Below are 15,825 nucleotides of genomic sequence, written 5' to 3'. Positions count from 1 at the left end.
CAGATGAAAATCCACTTGAGTACAGTAAGGGATGATCGAAGTTTTGTCAATCCAGTGTTTACTTCACATCATATTATCAAGCCTTCTGCGATACAAGAAAGAATAATTGTTTTCTGAAACATAAAATGTCTGTAGAAGAATCACACTTCTGGGTGAAACCTTGAACTACACCTTTGTTCCTTTAGGGATAAATTCGGAGAATAGGGCATTACTGTATTTTCTTGCAAACTGAATACGTTTGGACAACAATTCCATACCTTAATAAAAAAGAACTGGATCAAAAGTGCAGCCATACAATTGGTTAACAATACAAAAACACAAATAGAATATACCATAAATAGCTTTGAAAGAAGATTTTACTTTATATGTCGCTAGAAACAAATGTCTGAGTGTAGGGTGTCGTGTTTTTGGTCTATCTCATTTACAGCTATTATAAAGACAATGTTTCTGAAGGAAGGATACATTAGAAAAGTGCCAAGTTTCTGGCAGTGATGTTGTATTGCTTATGAGCAATATGTTCCTGTTGCAATGGAAGGCAGACTGCTTTTGATTCAGTTGCATGCTGTATTCGATACATAGATTCAACTTGGGTCAAATACTGAGATTAAAGCATCGGCCAAAAATAAACATTCCTCACATGCATAATGTTCCTTGTTTGAATAAGAAAGTAAAAAATGCGACTCTGGTGGGATTCGAACCCACAACCTTTGAATGACTTTGCCAATTCACTTAGAAGTCCAACGCGCTATACATTGCGCCACAGAGCCAGATGAAAATCAACTTGCGTAAATTAAGGAATGATCGAAGTTTTGTCAATCCAGTGTTTACTTCACATCATATTATCAAGCCTTCTGGGATACAAGAAAGAATAATTGTTTTCTGAAACATAAAATGTCTGTAGAAGAATCACACTTCTGGGTGAAACCTTGAACTACACCTTTGTTCCTTTAGGGATAAATTCGGAGAATAGGGTATTACTGTATTTTCTTGCAAACTGAATACGTTTGGACAACAATTCCATACCTTAATAGAAAAGAACTGGATAAAAAGTGCAGCCATACAATTGGTTAACAATACAAAAACACAAAGAGAATATACCATAAATAGCTTTGAAAGAAGATTTTACTTTATATGTCGCTAGAAACAAATGTCTGAGTGTAGGGTGTCGTGTTTTTGGTCTATCTCATTTACACTATTATAAAGACAATGTTTCTGAAGGAAGGATACATTAGGAAAGTGCAATGTTTCTGGCAGTGATGTTGTATTGCTTATGAGCAATATGTTCCTGTTGCAATGGAAGGCAGACTGCTTTTGATTCAGTTGCATGCTGTATCAGATACATAGGTCCAACTTGGGTCAAATACTAAGATTAAAGCATCGGCCAAAAATAAACATTCCTCACATGCATAATGTTCCTTGTTTGAATAAGAAAGTAAAAAATGCGACTCTGGTGGGATTCGAACCCACAACCTTTGAATGACTTTGCCAATTCACTTAGAAGTCCAACGCGCTATCCATTGCGCCACAGAGCCAGATGAAAACCAACTTGCGTAAATTAAGGGATGATCGAAGTTTTGTCAATCCAGTGTTTACTTCACATCATATTATCAAGCCTTCTGGGATACAAGAAATAATAATTGTTTTCTGAAACATAAAATGTCTGTAGAAGAATCACACTTCTGGGTGAAACCTTGAACTACAACTTTGTTCCTTTAGGGATAAATTCGGAGAATAGGGTATTACTGTATTTTCTTGCAAACTGAATACGTTTGGACAACAATTCCATACCTTAATAGAAAAGAACTGGATAAAAAGTGCAGCCATACAATTGGTTAACAATACAAAAACACAAAGAGAATATACCATAAATAGCTTTGAAAGAAGATTTTACTTTATATGTCGCTAGAAACAAATGTCTGAGTGTAGGGTGTCGTGTTTTTGGTCTATCTCATTTACAGCTATTATAAAGACAATGTTTCTGAAGGAAGGATACATTAGGAAAGTGCAAAGTTTGTGGCAGTAATGTTGTATTGCTTATGAGCAATATGTTCCTGTTGCAATGGAAGGCAGACTGCTTTTGATTCAGTTGCATGCTGTATTAGATACATAGGTTCAACTTGGGTCAAATACTAAGATTAAAGCATCGGCCAAAAATAGACATTCCTCACATGCATAATGTTCCTTGTTTGAATAAGAAAGTCAAAAATGCGACTCTGGTGGGATTCAAACCCACAACCTTTGAATGACTTTGCACGTTCACTTAGAAGTCCAACGCGCTATCCATTGCGCCACAGAGCCAGATAAAAATCCACTTGCGTACAGTAAGGGATGATCGAAGTTTTGTCAATCCAATGTTTACTTCACATCATATTATCAAGCCTTCTGGGATACAAGAAAGAATAATTGTTTTCTGAAACATAAAATGTCTGTAGAAGAATCAAACTTCTGGGTGAAACCTTGAACTACACCTTTGTTCGCTTGGGGAGAAATTCAGAGAATAGGGTAATACAGTATATTCTTGCCAAGTGAATTGGTTTGGACAACAATTCCATACCTTAATAAAAAAGAACTGGATAAAAAGTGCAGACATACAATTGGTTAACAATACAAAAACACAAAGAGAATATACCATAAATAGCTTTGAAAGAAGATTTTACTTTATATGTCGCTAGAAACAAATGTCTGAGTGTAGGGTGTCGTGTTTTTGGTCTATCTCATTTACAGCTATTATAAAGACAATGTTTCTGAAGGAAGGATACATTAGAAAAGTGCCAAGTTTGTGGCAGTAATGTTGTATTACTTATGAGCAATATGTTCCTGTTGCAATGGAAGGCAGACTGCTTTTGATTCAGTTGCATGCTGTATTAGATACATAGGTTCAACTTGGGTCAAATACTAAGATTAAAGCATCGGCCAAAAATAAACATTCCTCACATGCATAATGTTCCTTGTTTGAATAAGAAAGTAAAAAAGCGACTCTGGTGGGATTCGAACCCACAACCTTTGAATGACTGCCAATTCACTTAGAAGTCCAACGCGCTATCCATTGCGCCACAGAGCCATATGAAAACCGACTTTCGTACATTAAGGGATGATCGAAGTTTTGTCAATCCAGTGTTTACTTCACAACATATTATCAAGCCTTCTGGGATACATGAAAGAATGATTGTTTTCTGAAACATAAAATGTCTGTAGCAAGAATCGCAGTTCGGGGTGAAACCTTGAACTGCACCTTTGTTCGCTTGGGGAGAAATTCGGAGAATAGGTTATTACTGTATTTTCTTGCAAACTGAATACGTTTGGACAACAATTCCATACCTTAATAAAAAAGAACTGGATAAAAAGTGCAGACATACAATTGGTTAACAATACAAAAACACAAAGAGAATATACCATTAATAGCTTTGAAAGAAGATTTTACTTTATATGTCGCTAGAAACAAATGTCTGAGTGTAGGGTGTCGTGTTTTTGGTCTATCTCATTTACAGCTATTATAAAGACAATGTTTCTGAAGGAAGGATACATTAGAAAAGTGCCAGGTTTCTGGCAGTGATGTTGTATTGCTTATGAGCAATATGTTCCTGTTGCAATGGAAGTCAGACTGCTTTCGATTCAGTTGCATGCTGTATTAGATACATAGGTTCAACTTGGGTCAAATACTAAGATTAAAGCATCGGCCAAAAATAAACATTCCTCACATGCATAATGTTCCTTGTTTGAATAAGAAAGTAAAAAATGCAACTCTGGTGGGATCGAACCCACAACCTTTGAATGACTTTGCCAAGTCAATTAGAAGTCCAACGCGCTATCCACTGCGCCACAGAGCCAGATGAAAATCCACTTGAGTACAGTAAGGGATGATCGAAGTTTTGTCAATCCAGTGTTTACTTCACATCATATTATCAAGCCTTCTGCGATACAAGAAAGAATAATTGTTTTCTGAAACATAAAATGTCTGTAGAAGAATCACACTTCTGGGTGAAACCTTGAACTACACCTTTGTTCCTTTAGGGATAAATTCGGAGAATAGGGCATTACTGTATTTTCTTGCAAACTGAATACGTTTGGACAACAATTCCATACCTTAATAAAAAAGAACTGGATAAAAAGTGCAGACATACAATTGGTTAACAATACAAAAACACAAAGAGAATATACCATAAATAGCTTTGAAAGAAGATTTTACTTTATATGTCGCTAGAAACAAATGTCTGAGTGTAGGGTGTCGTGTTTTTGGTCTATCTCATTTACAGCTATTATAAAGACAATGTTTCTGAAGGAAGGATACATTAGAAAAGTGCCAAGTTTGTGGCAGTAATGTTGTATTGCTTATGAGCAATATGTTCCTGTTGCAAAGGAAGGCAGACTGCTTTCGATTCAGTTGCATGCTGTATTAGATACATAGGTTCAACTTGGGTCAAATACTAAGATTAAAGCATCGGCCAAAAATAAACATTCCTCACATGCATAATGTTCCTTGTTTGAATAAGAAAGTAAAAAATGCGACTCTGGTGGGATTCGAACCCACAACCTTTCAATGACTTTGCCAGTTCACTTAGAAGTCCAATGCGCTATCCATTGCGCCACAGAGCCAGATGAAAATCAATTTGCGTAAATTAAGGGATGATCGAAGTTTTGTCAATCCATTGTTTACTTCACATCATATTATCAAGCCTTCTGGGATACAAGAAAGAATAATTGTTTTCTGAAACATAAAATGTCTGTAGAAGAATCACACTTCTGGGTGAAACCTTGAACTACACCTTTGTTCCTTTAGGGATAAATTCGGAGAATAGGGTATTACTGTATTTTCTTGCAAACTGAATACGTTTGGACAACAATTCCATACCTTAATAGAAAAGAACTGGATAAAAAGTGCAGCCATACAATTGGTTAACAATACAAAAACACAAAGAGAATATACCATAAATAGCTTTGAAAGAAGATTTTACTTTATATGTCGCTAGAAACAAATGTCTGAGTGTAGGGTGTCGTGTTTTTGGTCTATCTCATTTACAGCTATTATAAAGACAATGTTTCTGAAGGAAGGATACATTAGGAAAGTGCAAAGTTTCTGGCAGTAATGTTGTATTGCTTATGAGCAATATGTTCCTGTTGCAATGGAAGGCAGACTGCTTTTGATTCAGTTGCATGCTGTATTAGATACATAGGTTCAACTTGGGTCAAATACTAAGATTAAAGCATCGGCCAAAAATAGACATTCCTCACATGCATAATGTTCCTTGTTTGAATAAGAAAGTCAAAAATGCGACTCTGGTGGGATTCAAACCCACAACCTTTGAATGACTTTGCACGTTCATTTAGAAGTCCAACGCGCTATCCATTGCGCCACAGAGCCAGATAAAAATCCACTTGCGTACAGTAAGGGATGATCGAAGTTTTGTCAATCCAATGTTTACTTCACATCATATTATCAAGCCTTCTGGGATACAAGAAAGAATAATTGTTTTCTGAAACATAAAATGTCTGTAGAAGAATCACACTTCTGGGTGAAACCTTGAACTACACCTTTGTTCGCTTGGGGAGAAATTCAGAGAATAGGGTAATACAGTATATTCTTGCCAAGTGAATTGGTTTGGACAACAATTCCATACCTTAATAAAAAAGAACTGGATAAAAAGTGCAGACATACAATTGGTTAACAATACAAAAACACAAAGAGAATATACCATAAATAGCTTTGAAAGAAGATTTTACTTTATATGTCGCTAGAAACAAATGTCTGAGTGTAGGGTGTCGTGTTTTTGGTCTATCTCATTTACAGCTATTATAAAGACAATGTTTCTGAAGGAAGGATACATTAGAAAAGTGCCAAGTTTGTGGCAGTAATGGTGTATTACTTATGAGCAATATGTTCCTGTTGCAATGGAAGGCAGACTGCTTTTGATTCAGTTGCATGCTGTATTAGATACATAGGTTCAACTTGGGTCAAATACTAAGATTAAAGCATCGGCCAAAAATAAACATTCCTCACATGCATAATGTTCCTTGTTTGAATAAGAAAGTAAAAAAGCGACTCTGGTGGGATTCGAACCCACAACCTTTGAATGACTGCCAATTCACTTAGAAGTCCAACGCGCTATCCATTGCGCCACAGAGCCATACGAAAACCGACTTTCGTACATTAAGGGATGATCGAAGTTTTGTCAATCCAGTGTTTACTTCACATCATATTATCAAGCCTTCTGGGATACATGAAAGAATGATTGTTTTCTGAAACATAAAATGTCTGTAGCAAGAATCGCAGTTCGGGGTGAAACCTTGAACTGCACCTTTGTTCGCTTGGGGAGAAATTCGGAGAATAGGTTATTACTGTATTTTCTTGCAAACTGAACACGTTTGGACAACAATTCCATACCTTAATAAAAAGAACTGGATAAAAAGTGCAGACATACAATTGGTTAACAATACAAAAACACAAAGAGAATATACCATTAATAGCTTTGAAAGAAGATTTTACTTTATATGTCGCTAGAAACAAATGTCTGAGTGTAGGGTGTCGTGTTTTTGGTCTATCTCATTTACAGCTATTATAAAGACAATGTTTCTGAAGGAAGGATACATTAGAAAAGTGCCAGGTTTCTGGCAGTGATGTTGTATTGCTTATGAGCAATATGTTCCTGTTGCAATGGAAGTCAGACTGCTTTCGATTCAGTTGCATGCTGTATTAGATACATAGGTTCAACTTGGGTCAAATACTAAGATTAAAGCATCGGCCAAAAATAAACATTCCTCACATGCATAATGTTCCTTGTTTGAATAAGAAAGTAAAAAAGCGACTCTGGTGGGATTCGAACCCACAACCTTTGAATGACTGCCAATTCACTTAGAAGTCCAACGCGCTATCCATTGCGCCACAGAGCCATACGAAAACCGACTTTCGTACATTAAGGGATGATCGAAGTTTTGTCAATCCAGTGTTTACTTCACATCATATTATCAAGCCTTCTGGGATACATGAAAGAATGATTGTTTTCTGAAACATAAAATGTCTGTAGCAAGAATCGCAGTTCGGGGTGAAACCTTGAACTGCACCTTTGTTCGCTTGGGGAGAAATTCGGAGAATAGGTTATTACTGTATTTTCTTGCAAACTGAACACGTTTGGACAACAATTCCATACCTTAATAAAAAGAACTGGATAAAAAGTGCAGACATACAATTGGTTAACAATACAAAAACACAAAGAGAATATACCATTAATAGCTTTGAAAGAAGATTTTACTTTATATGTCGCTAGAAACAAATGTCTGAGTGTAGGGTGTCGTGTTTTTGGTCTATCTCATTTACAGCTATTATAAAGACAATGTTTCTGAAGGAAGGATACATTAGAAAAGTGCCAGGTTTCTGGCAGTGATGTTGTATTGCTTATGAGCAATATGTTCCTGTTGCAATGGAAGTCAGACTGCTTTCGATTCAGTTGCATGCTGTATTAGATACATAGGTTCAACTTGGGTCAAATACTAAGATTAAAGCATCGGCCAAAAATAAACATTCCTCACATGCATAATGTTCCTTGTTTGAATAAGAAAGTAAAAAATGCAACTCTGGTGGGATCAAACCCACAACCTTTGAATGACTTTGCCAAGTCAATTAGAAGTCCAACGCGCTATCCACTGCGCCACAGAGCCAGATGAAAATCCACTTGAGTACAGTAAGGGATGATCGAAGTTTTGTCAATCCAGTGTTTACTTCACATCATATTATCAAGCCTTCTGCGATACAAGAAAGAATAATTGTTTTCTGAAACATAAAATGTCTGTAGAAGAATCACACTTCTGGGTGAAACCTTGAACTACACCTTTGTTCCTTTAGGGATAAATTAGGAGAATAGGGTATTACTGTATTTTCTTGCAAACTGAATACGTTTGGACAACAATTCCATACCTTAATAGAAAAGAACTGGATAAAAAGTGCAGCCATACAATTGGTTAACAATACAAAAACACAAAGAGAATATACCATAAATAGCTTTGAAAGAAGATTTTACTTTATATGTCGCTAGAAACAAATGTCTGAGTGTAGGGTGTCGTGTTTTTGGTCTATCTCATTTACAGCTATTATAAAGACAATGTTTCTGAAGGAAGGATACATTAGGAAAGTGCAAAGTTTCTGGCAGTGATGTTGTATTGCTTATGAGCAATATGTTCCTGTTGCAATGGAAGGCAGACTGCTTTTGATTCAGTTGCATGCTGTATTAGATACAGAGGTTCAACTTGGGTAAAATACTAAGATTAAAGCATCGGCCAAAAATAGACATTCCTCACATGCATAATGTTCCTTGTTTGAATAAGAAAGTCAAAAATGCGACTCTGGTGGGATTCAAACCCACAACCTTTGAATGACTTTGCACGTTTACTTAGAAGTCCAACGCGCTATCCATTGCGCCACAGAGCCAGATAAAAATCCACTTGCGTACAGTAAGGGATGATCGAAGTTTTGTCAATCCAATGTTTACTTCACATCATATTATCAAGCCTTCTGGGATACAAGAAAGAATAATTGTTTTCTGAAACATAAAATGTCTGTAGAAGAATCACACTTCTGGGTGAAACCTTGAACTACACCTTTGTTCGCTTGGGGAGAAATTCAGAGAATAGGGTATTACAGTATTTTCTTGCCAAGTGAATTGGTTTGGACAACAATTCCATACCTTAATAAAAAAGAACTGGATAAAAAGTGCAGACATACAATTGGTTAACAATACAAAAACACAAAGAGAATATACCATAAATAGCTTTGAAAGAAGATTTTACTTTATATGTCGCTAGAAACAAATGTCTGAGTGTAGGGTGTCGTGTTTTTGGTCTATCTCATTTACAGCTATTATAAAGACAATGTTTCTGAAGGAAGGATACATTAGGAAAGTGCAAAGTTTCTGGCAGTGATGTTGTATTGCTTATGAGCAATATGTTCCTGTTGCAATGGAAGGCAGACTGCTTTTGATTCAGTTGCATGCTGTATTAGATACATAGGTTCAACTTGGGTCAAATACTAAGATTAAAGCATCGGCCAAAAATAGACATTCCTCACATGCATAATGTTCCTTGTTTGAATAAGAAAGTCAAAAATGCGACTCTGGTGGGATTCAAACCCACAACCTTTGAATGACTTTGCACGTTTACTTAGAAGTCCAACGCACTATCCATTGCGCCACAGAGCCAGATAAAAATCCACTTGCGTACAGTAAGGGATGATCGAAGTTTTGTCAATCCAATGTTTACTTCACATCATATTATCAAGCCTTCTGGGATACATGAAAGAATAATTGTTTTCTGAAACATAAAATGTCTGTAGAAGAATCACACTTCTGGGTGAAACCTTGAACTACACCTTTGTTCGCTTGGGGAGAAATTCAGAGAATAGGGTATTACAGTATTTTCTTGCCAAGTGAATTGGTTTGGACAACAATTCCATACCTTAATAAAAAAGAACTGGATAAAAAGTGCAGACATACAATTGGTTAACAATACAAAAACACAAAGAGAATATACCATAAATAGCTTTGAAAGAAGATTTTACTTTATATGTCGCTAGAAACAAATGTCTGAGTGTAGGGTGTCGTGTTTTTGGTCTATCCCATTTACAGCTATTATAAAGACAATGTTTCTGAAGGAAGGATACATTAGAAAAGTGCCAAGTTTGTGGCAGTAATGTTGTATTACTTATGAGCAATATGTTCCTGTTGCAATGGAAGGCAGACTGCTTTTGATTCAGTTGCATGCTGTATTAGATACATAGGTTCAACTTGGGTCAAATACTAAGATTAAAGCATCGGCCAAAAATAAACATTCCTCACATGCATAATGTTCCTTGTTTGAATAAGAAAGTAAAAAATGCGACTCTGGTGGGATTCGAACCCACAACCTTTGAATGACTTTGTCAATTCACTTAGAAGTCCAACATCCATTGCGCCACAAAGCCAGATGAAAATCCACTTGCGTACAGTAAGGGATGATCGAAGTTTTGTCAATCCAGTGTTTACTTCACATCACATTATCAAGCCTTCTGGGATACATGAAAGAATGATTGTTTTCTGAAACATAAAATGTCTGTAGCTAGAATCACACTTCTGTGTGAAACCTTGAACTGCACCTTTGTTCGCTTGGGGAGAAATTCAGAGAATAGGGTATTACAGTATTTTCTTGCCAAGTGAATATGTTTGGACAACAATTCCATACCTTAATAAAAAAGAACTGGATAAAAAGTGCAGACATACAATTGGTTAACAATACAAAAACACAAAGAGAATATACCATAAATAGCTTTGAAAGAAGATTTTACTTTATATGTCGCTAGAAACAAATGTCTGAGTGTAGGGTGTCGTGTTTTTGGTCTATCTCATTTACAGCTATTATAAAGACAATGTTTCTGAAGGAAGGATACATTAGAAAAGTGCCAAGTTTGTGGCAGTAATGTTGTATTGCTTATGAGCAATAAGTTCCTGTTGCAAAGGAAGGCAGACTGCTTTCGATTCAGTTGCATGCTGTATTAGATACATAGGTTCAACTTGGGTCAAATACTAAGATTAAAGCATCGGCCAAAAATAAACATTCCTCACATGCATAATGTTCCTTGTTTGAATAAGAAAGTAAAAAAGCGACTCTGGTGGGATTCGAACCCACAACCTTTGAATGACTGCCAATTCACTTAGAAGTCCAACGCGCTATCCATTGCGCCACAGAGCCATATGAAAATCGACTTTCGTACATTAAGGGATGATCGAAGTTTTGTCAATCCAGTGTTTACTTCACATCATATTATCAAGCCTTCTGGGATACATGAAAGAATGATTGTTTTCTGAAACATAAAATGTCTGTAGCAAGAATCGCAGTTCGGGGTGAAACCTTGAACTGCACCTTTGTTCGCTTGGGGAGAAATTCGGAGAATAGGTTATTACTGTATTTTCTTGCAAACTGAATACGTTTGGACAACAATTCCATACCTTAATAAAAAAGAACTGGATAAAAAGTGCAGACATACAATTGGTTAACAATACAAAAACACAAAGAGAATATACCATTAATAGCTTTGAAAGAAGATTTTACTTTATATGTCGCTAGAAACAAATGTCTGAGTGTAGGGTGTCGTGTTTTTGGTCTATCTCATTTACAGCTATTATAAAGACAATGTTTCTGAAGGAAGGATACATTAGAAAAGTGCCAAGTTTCTGGCAGTGATGTTGTATTGCTTATGAGCAATATGTTCCTGTTGCAATGGAAGTCAGACTGCTTTCGATTCAGTTGCATGCTGTATTAGATACATAGGTTCATCTTGGGTCAAATACTAAGATTAAAGCATCGGCCAAAAATAAACATTCCTCACATGCATAATGTTCCTTGTTTGAATAAGAAAGTAAAAAATGCAACTCTTGTGGGATCGAACCCACAACCTTTGAATGACTTTGCCAAGTCACTTAGAAGTCAAACGCGCTATCCACTGCGCCACAGAGCCAGATGAAAATCCACTTGAGTACAGTAAGGGATGATCGAAGTTTTGTCAATCCAGTGTTTACTTCACATCATATTATCAAGCCTTCTGCGATACAAGAAAGAATAATTGTTTTCTGAAACATAAAATGTCTGTAGAAGAATCACACTTCTGGGTGAAACCTTGAACTACACCTTTGTTCCTTTAGGGATAAATTCGGAGAATAGGGCATTACTGTATTTTCTTGCAAACTGAATACGTTTGGACAACAATTCCATACCTTAATAAAAAAGAACTGGATCAAAAGTGCAGCCATACAATTGGTTAACAATACAAAAACACAAATAGAATATACCATAAATAGCTTTGAAAGAAGATTTTACTTTATATGTCGCTAGAAACAAATGTCTGAGTGTAGGGTGTCGTGTTTTTGGTCTATCTCATTTACAGCTATTATAAAGACAATGTTTCTGAAGGAAGGATACATTAGAAAAGTGCCAAGTTTCTGGCAGTGATGTTGTATTGCTTATGAGCAATATGTTCCTGTTGCAATGGAAGGCAGACTGCTTTTGATTCAGTTGCATGCTGTATTCGATACATAGATTCAACTTGGGTCAAATACTGAGATTAAAGCATCGGCCAAAAATAAACATTCCTCACATGCATAATGTTCCTTGTTTGAATAAGAAAGTAAAAAATGCGACTCTGGTGGGATTCGAACCCACAACCTTTGAATGACTTTGCCAATTCACTTAGAAGTCCAACGCGCTATACATTGCGCCACAGAGCCAGATGAAAATCAACTTGCGTAAATTAAGGAATGATCGAAGTTTTGTCAATCCAGTGTTTACTTCACATCATATTATCAAGCCTTCTGGGATACAAGAAAGAATAATTGTTTTCTGAAACATAAAATGTCTGTAGAAGAATCACACTTCTGGGTGAAACCTTGAACTACACCTTTGTTCCTTTAGGGATAAATTCGGAGAATAGGGTATTACTGTATTTTCTTGCAAACTGAATACGTTTGGACAACAATTCCATACCTTAATAGAAAAGAACTGGATAAAAAGTGCAGCCATACAATTGGTTAACAATACAAAAACACAAAGAGAATATACCATAAATAGCTTTGAAAGAAGATTTTACTTTATATGTCGCTAGAAACAAATGTCTGAGTGTAGGGTGTCGTGTTTTTGGTCTATCTCATTTACACTATTATAAAGACAATGTTTCTGAAGGAAGGATACATTAGGAAAGTGCAATGTTTCTGGCAGTGATGTTGTATTGCTTATGAGCAATATGTTCCTGTTGCAATGGAAGGCAGACTGCTTTTGATTCAGTTGCATGCTGTATCAGATACATAGGTCCAACTTGGGTCAAATACTAAGATTAAAGCATCGGCCAAAAATAAACATTCCTCACATGCATAATGTTCCTTGTTTGAATAAGAAAGTAAAAAATGCGACTCTGGTGGGATTCGAACCCACAACCTTTGAATGACTTTGCCAATTCACTTAGAAGTCCAACGCGCTATCCATTGCGCCACAGAGCCAGATGAAAACCAACTTGCGTAAATTAAGGGATGATCGAAGTTTTGTCAATCCAGTGTTTACTTCACATCATATTATCAAGCCTTCTGGGATACAAGAAATAATAATTGTTTTCTGAAACATAAAATGTCTGTAGAAGAATCACACTTCTGGGTGAAACCTTGAACTACAACTTTGTTCCTTTAGGGATAAATTCGGAGAATAGGGTATTACTGTATTTTCTTGCAAACTGAATACGTTTGGACAACAATTCCATACCTTAATAGAAAAGAACTGGATAAAAAGTGCAGCCATACAATTGGTTAACAATACAAAAACACAAAGAGAATATACCATAAATAGCTTTGAAAGAAGATTTTACTTTATATGTCGCTAGAAACAAATGTCTGAGTGTAGGGTGTCGTGTTTTTGGTCTATCTCATTTACAGCTATTATAAAGACAATGTTTCTGAAGGAAGGATACATTAGGAAAGTGCAAAGTTTGTGGCAGTAATGTTGTATTGCTTATGAGCAATATGTTCCTGTTGCAATGGAAGGCAGACTGCTTTTGATTCAGTTGCATGCTGTATCAGATACATAGGTCCAACTTGGGTCAAATACTAAGATTAAAGCATCGGCCAAAAATAAACATTCCTCACATGCATAATGTTCCTTGTTTGAATAAGAAAGTAAAAAATGCGACTCTGGTGGGATTCGAACCCACAACCTTTGAATGACTTTGCCAATTCACTTAGAAGTCCAACGCGCTATCCATTGCGCCACAGAGCCAGATGAAAACCAACTTGCGTAAATTAAGGGATGATCGAAGTTTTGTCAATCCAGTGTTTACTTCACATCATATTATCAAGCCTTCTGGGATACAAGAAATAATAATTGTTTTCTGAAACATAAAATGTCTGTAGAAGAATCACACTTCTGGGTGAAACCTTGAACTACAACTTTGTTCCTTTAGGGATAAATTCGGAGAATAGGGTATTACTGTATTTTCTTGCAAACTGAATACGTTTGGACAACAATTCCATACCTTAATAGAAAAGAACTGGATAAAAAGTGCAGCCATACAATTGGTTAACAATACAAAAACACAAAGAGAATATACCATAAATAGCTTTGAAAGAAGATTTTACTTTATATGTCGCTAGAAACAAATGTCTGAGTGTAGGGTGTCGTGTTTTTGGTCTATCTCATTTACAGCTATTATAAAGACAATGTTTCTGAAGGAAGGATACATTAGGAAAGTGCAAAGTTTGTGGCAGTAATGTTGTATTGCTTATGAGCAATATGTTCCTGTTGCAATGGAAGGCAGACTGCTTTTGATTCAGTTGCATGCTGTATTAGATACATAGGTTCAACTTGGGTCAAATACTAAGATTAAAGCATCGGCCAAAAATAGACATTCCTCACATGCATAATGTTCCTTGTTTGAATAAGAAAGTCAAAAATGCGACTCTGGTGGGATTCAAACCCACAACCTTTGAATGACTTTGCACGTTCACTTAGAAGTCCAACGCGCTATCCATTGCGCCACAGAGCCAGATAAAAATCCACTTGCGTACAGTAAGGGATGATCGAAGTTTTGTCAATCCAATGTTTACTTCACATCATATTATCAAGCCTTCTGGGATACAAGAAAGAATAATTGTTTTCTGAAACATAAAATGTCTGTAGAAGAATCAAACTTCTGGGTGAAACCTTGAACTACACCTTTGTTCGCTTGGGGAGAAATTCAGAGAATAGGGTAATACAGTATATTCTTGCCAAGTGAATTGGTTTGGACAACAATTCCATACCTTAATAAAAAAGAACTGGATAAAAAGTGCAGACATACAATTGGTTAACAATACAAAAACACAAAGAGAATATACCATAAATAGCTTTGAAAGAAGATTTTACTTTATATGTCGCTAGAAACAAATGTCTGAGTGTAGGGTGTCGTGTTTTTGGTCTATCTCATTTACAGCTATTATAAAGACAATGTTTCTGAAGGAAGGATACATTAGAAAAGTGCCAAGTTTGTGGCAGTAATGTTGTATTACTTATGAGCAATATGTTCCTGTTGCAATGGAAGGCAGACTGCTTTTGATTCAGTTGCATGCTGTATTAGATACATAGGTTCAACTTGGGTCAAATACTAAGATTAAAGCATCGGCCAAAAATAAACATTCCTCACATGCATAATGTTCCTTGTTTGAATAAGAAAGTAAAAAAGCGACTCTGGTGGGATTCGAACCCACAACCTTTGAATGACTGCCAATTCACTTAGAAGTCCAACGCGCTATCCATTGCGCCACAGAGCCATATGAAAACCGACTTTCGTACATTAAGGGATGATCGAAGTTTTGTCAATCCAGTGTTTACTTCACAACATATTATCAAGCCTTCTGGGATACATGAAAGAATGATTGTTTTCTGAAACATAAAATGTCTGTAGCAAGAATCGCAGTTCGGGGTGAAACCTTGAACTGCACCTTTGTTCGCTTGGGGAGAAATTCGGAGAATAGGTTATTACTGTATTTTCTTGCAAACTGAATACGTTTGGACAACAATTCCATACCTTAATAAAAAAGAACTGGATAAAAAGTGCAGACATACAATTGGTTAACAATACAAAAACACAAAGAGAATATACCATTAATAGCTTTGAAAGAAGATTTTACTTTATATGTCGCTAGAAACAAATGTCTGAGTGTAGGGTGTCGTGTTTTTGGTCTATCTCATTTACAGCTATTATAAAGACAATGTTTCTGAAGGAAGGATACATTAGAAAAGTGCCAGGTTTCTGGCAGTGATGTTGTATTGCTTATGAGCAATATGTTCCTGTTG

General features: G+C 36.1%; 13 non-coding genes across 13 annotated transcripts; all 13 read right to left on the bottom strand.

Annotated features, from left to right (window-relative positions):
- Positions 1 to 1,442: 1,442 nt before the first annotated feature.
- On the bottom strand, positions 1,443 to 1,532 carry TRNAR-UCU (transfer RNA arginine (anticodon UCU)). The gene is given in 2 exon segments: positions 1,443 to 1,478; positions 1,496 to 1,532. It is a non-coding gene; the product is annotated as a tRNA-Arg (tRNA).
- A 676-nt stretch (positions 1,533 to 2,208) lies between these two features.
- On the bottom strand, positions 2,209 to 2,298 carry TRNAR-UCU (transfer RNA arginine (anticodon UCU)). Its single transcript is given in 2 exon segments — positions 2,209 to 2,244; positions 2,262 to 2,298. It is a non-coding gene; the product is annotated as a tRNA-Arg (tRNA).
- Positions 2,299 to 2,973: 675 nt separating this feature from the next.
- TRNAR-UCU (transfer RNA arginine (anticodon UCU)) lies at positions 2,974 to 3,061 on the bottom strand. Its single transcript is given in 2 exon segments — positions 2,974 to 3,009; positions 3,025 to 3,061. It is a non-coding gene; the product is annotated as a tRNA-Arg (tRNA).
- A 1,442-nt stretch (positions 3,062 to 4,503) lies between these two features.
- On the bottom strand, positions 4,504 to 4,593 carry TRNAR-UCU (transfer RNA arginine (anticodon UCU)). The gene is given in 2 exon segments: positions 4,504 to 4,539; positions 4,557 to 4,593. It is a non-coding gene; the product is annotated as a tRNA-Arg (tRNA).
- Positions 4,594 to 5,269: 676 nt separating this feature from the next.
- On the bottom strand, positions 5,270 to 5,359 carry TRNAR-UCU (transfer RNA arginine (anticodon UCU)). The gene is given in 2 exon segments: positions 5,270 to 5,305; positions 5,323 to 5,359. It is a non-coding gene; the product is annotated as a tRNA-Arg (tRNA).
- Positions 5,360 to 6,034: 675 nt separating this feature from the next.
- On the bottom strand, positions 6,035 to 6,122 carry TRNAR-UCU (transfer RNA arginine (anticodon UCU)). The gene is given in 2 exon segments: positions 6,035 to 6,070; positions 6,086 to 6,122. It is a non-coding gene; the product is annotated as a tRNA-Arg (tRNA).
- A 675-nt stretch (positions 6,123 to 6,797) lies between these two features.
- On the bottom strand, positions 6,798 to 6,885 carry TRNAR-UCU (transfer RNA arginine (anticodon UCU)). The gene is given in 2 exon segments: positions 6,798 to 6,833; positions 6,849 to 6,885. It is a non-coding gene; the product is annotated as a tRNA-Arg (tRNA).
- Positions 6,886 to 8,326: 1,441 nt separating this feature from the next.
- Positions 8,327 to 8,416, bottom strand: TRNAR-UCU (transfer RNA arginine (anticodon UCU)). Its single transcript is given in 2 exon segments — positions 8,327 to 8,362; positions 8,380 to 8,416. It is a non-coding gene; the product is annotated as a tRNA-Arg (tRNA).
- Positions 8,417 to 10,619: 2,203 nt separating this feature from the next.
- On the bottom strand, positions 10,620 to 10,707 carry TRNAR-UCU (transfer RNA arginine (anticodon UCU)). Its single transcript is given in 2 exon segments — positions 10,620 to 10,655; positions 10,671 to 10,707. It is a non-coding gene; the product is annotated as a tRNA-Arg (tRNA).
- A 2,207-nt stretch (positions 10,708 to 12,914) lies between these two features.
- On the bottom strand, positions 12,915 to 13,004 carry TRNAR-UCU (transfer RNA arginine (anticodon UCU)). Its single transcript is given in 2 exon segments — positions 12,915 to 12,950; positions 12,968 to 13,004. It is a non-coding gene; the product is annotated as a tRNA-Arg (tRNA).
- Positions 13,005 to 13,680: 676 nt separating this feature from the next.
- On the bottom strand, positions 13,681 to 13,770 carry TRNAR-UCU (transfer RNA arginine (anticodon UCU)). The gene is given in 2 exon segments: positions 13,681 to 13,716; positions 13,734 to 13,770. It is a non-coding gene; the product is annotated as a tRNA-Arg (tRNA).
- A 676-nt stretch (positions 13,771 to 14,446) lies between these two features.
- TRNAR-UCU (transfer RNA arginine (anticodon UCU)) lies at positions 14,447 to 14,536 on the bottom strand. Its single transcript is given in 2 exon segments — positions 14,447 to 14,482; positions 14,500 to 14,536. It is a non-coding gene; the product is annotated as a tRNA-Arg (tRNA).
- Positions 14,537 to 15,211: 675 nt separating this feature from the next.
- On the bottom strand, positions 15,212 to 15,299 carry TRNAR-UCU (transfer RNA arginine (anticodon UCU)). The gene is given in 2 exon segments: positions 15,212 to 15,247; positions 15,263 to 15,299. It is a non-coding gene; the product is annotated as a tRNA-Arg (tRNA).
- Between the last annotated feature and the right edge of the window lie 526 nt (positions 15,300 to 15,825).

This window comes from Ambystoma mexicanum, assembly GCF_040938575.1.
Source record: "Ambystoma mexicanum isolate Mex_15411 chromosome 12 unlocalized genomic scaffold, UKY_AmexF1_1 Mex_chr12_unloc.1, whole genome shotgun sequence".
NCBI lineage: Eukaryota > Metazoa > Chordata > Amphibia > Caudata > Ambystomatidae > Ambystoma > Ambystoma mexicanum.
The sequence above is the reverse complement of the archived record's forward strand: the minus strand, read 5'-3'. Positions and strand labels throughout refer to the sequence as shown.